At 77.2% G+C, this 2,500-nt stretch overlaps 1 non-coding gene and 1 pseudogene across 1 annotated transcript; both read right to left on the reverse strand.

Annotated features, from left to right (window-relative positions):
• The window catches only part of LOC138065017 (28S ribosomal RNA), a 5,060-nt pseudogene extending 5,036 nt beyond the window's left edge, over window positions 1–24 (reverse strand).
• Window positions 25–1,341: 1,317 nt separating this feature from the next.
• LOC138065019 (5.8S ribosomal RNA) lies at window positions 1,342–1,494 on the reverse strand. The gene has a single exon (XR_011138204.1). It is a non-coding gene; the product is annotated as a 5.8S ribosomal RNA (ribosomal RNA).
• Window positions 1,495–2,500: the final 1,006 nt, after the last annotated feature.

Raw genomic sequence — 2,500 nt, forward strand, 5'->3', positions numbered from 1 at the left:
GTCGCCACGTCTGATCTGAGGTCGCAATCGGATGGAGGCGGGGCGGGCGCGCGCCCGCCCCTCGCGCTTCGACCCCCCGGAGGAGGCCCGAGACGAGGCAGAGCCGGCGGGCACGCGCCCGCCAGCCGCCGGCAGAGAGGACGGCCCGAGGCCCCCGCCAGGATCGAGGGGGAAGCGGCGCGGCGACCCGCGAGTCGCCGCCACGGAGGGGCAGCGAGGGGCCCCCCCCTCCGACACACGCGCGCGGCAGCACGGTGCGGTACCACCGCGGTACCCACCCGCAGACAGCCGCGCGGGGCCGGGGGGCGAGGTCCGCACCTCCCCCGGGCCCGGCTCCCAAACGCTCGCTCGCCCACTCGCACACTCGCGCACAGCCCCTCCACCGGCCGCGGCTGGCTCCTCCTCCCCGGCCGCTGACCTCCGCTCTCGCCCCGGCACGGGACGACGGCGCGGCAGCGCCCCTCCCCCCCCCCCTTTCTGCCCCCCCCCCTCCCCCGTCTCGCCACCGAACGGCGCCGCCCGCGCTTGCCCCACACCACCGCCCCGCGGAGACACCCGCGCGCCGTCGCTGCCGGCCTCAACGCAACGCCGCGGCTGACGCCAGCCGGCGGGTGGAAGTGGCTCGGCACGCACTACGGACGCGGGTGCGCCGCGGGGGGGGGGCAGAGGGGGCTCGGCGGGCGCCGAAGCGGCAGCAGTCGGGGCAGGGAGAGGGCAAGGGGAGGGGAAGAAAGGCAGCCGGCCGTCCCCCCCCGCCGGAGGGGAACGGGGGACCAGCGCACCACCGGGAGAGTGGTGGAGGAGAGCCGTCGTACGGCGGGCACTGGCGGTGGCGGCGGGCGGCGGCGGCAGGTGCCGGGCCACCGCGACCGACCGAACCTGGGGGCCCGGCGGGACGAACTCCGCACAGCGGGCGCTCCGGGAGCGGGGGTTTCCCGAGTCTGCACTTAGGGGGACGAAGGCCCGGGCCCACACGGGGAGGAGAGGCACCCCCTCTCCCCGGCGGCGCGGGCCTGCGAGGCGCCCCAGCCGCGCCACACCGCACACACCGCGCAGGGCAGCGGTGGCCACCGGGCTCGGAGGGGAGGGAGGGCAGGGCAAGGCACGCCGGCCGCGGACGGTGGAGGCGGACGGTCGGCCGGAGCCGGGCAGGCAGGCCAGCCGGAAGACCGGGGCCACCGGTGCACGCACCGGTGGTCCCGGCTCCGCCGCCGCCGCCGACTCACCGCCGCCGCCGCCCCCCCACCGACTCGCCGCCGCCGCCGCCCCCCCCGGCCCCCCCCCGAGGGGCGGCACACCGCTGCGCCAACGCGGCAATGGGGGTGACGATTGACCGTCAAGCGACGCTCAGACAGGCGTAGCCCCGGGAGGAACCCGGGGCCGCAAGTGCGTTCGAAGTGTCGATGATCAATGTGTCCTGCAATTCACATTAATTCTCGCAGCTAGCTGCGTTCTTCATCGACGCACGAGCCGAGTGATCCACCGCTAAGAGTTGTCTCGGTTTCGGTCCCCACCGCGCGCGCGGGGGGACCGGGCAGCTTTCGCAGCCCCCTGAGGGCCCCCATCCGCTCTGCCTCCCTCCTCACGCCGACGCCGGCTGCTGAGCAAGGGACAGCGGAGAGAGAGGGCACGCCTCACTGACCGTACAAGCACAGAGGGAAAAAAAAAGGGGTGGGGGGGGGGAGAACAGACCCGAACGAGAGGGGCGGGGAGCCCTCGCTCCCGACCTGGGACAACCCCTTTCTCGCTTCGAGTCCGGCCCAGGCGCCCGGCTCGGCCTGGCCCAGCAGGGAGCGGCGCGCCAGCCGCGCCACCTGCCTCAGGGACCGGGGTGTGGGTCCCCGCGGAGCCCCGGCGTCGGAGCCCGGCCGCCGCTGGGAGCGGCGCCACCCGCTGCCCGCGCGCCCGCGACCCGCCAGCCGCACGCTTCCGAGCTCCTTCGCTCGCCTCACCGGCCTCCAGCTCCGCCGCCCCGGAGACGGCACCCAACACCCGCCTGCACACACGCAGCCTCCCGAGCGACGCCACGCACTCGCCCGTCCCTTCCGCGGGCAGACGCCTGGCGGCAGGCAGACGGGCGAGGCGGGACGGACGGGGAACGGCGCCCGCTCTCCCCGCCTCCACGCGGAGACCGGGAGGGGCCGCCCCCGCCCGCCCGCCCGCCGCCCGCCTGCCGCCCAGCGAAGCCGGGTCGGGCAGAGCGAGGCAGGCGCGCCGGATGGCGGAGTGCCGGGGCAGGGCGGGGGGGGGAGGGAAGGAAGGGTGCCGCCGACGGCCACGGCGGGAGACTGAGAGCACCGGCCAGGGAGGAGAAGGGATGCGCTGGGGCTCGGCGTCCGCACCACCCGCGGTGGGGGCTCGCCGTCCCGGCGGCGAGCACGCGCTCGCGCCGGGGTCGCGCGTTCGAGGCAGGCCGGCGCAAGCCGACCGCGCGGCGTCTCTCCGCCGAGACCAGACCGCGGAGAGAGGGGGCAGGGTACCCCTCTCCGTCCCGGCTGCC

The sequence above is a fragment of the Struthio camelus genome, unplaced genomic scaffold, assembly GCF_040807025.1.
Source record: "Struthio camelus isolate bStrCam1 unplaced genomic scaffold, bStrCam1.hap1 HAP1_SCAFFOLD_98, whole genome shotgun sequence".
Lineage (NCBI taxonomy): Eukaryota > Metazoa > Chordata > Aves > Struthioniformes > Struthionidae > Struthio > Struthio camelus.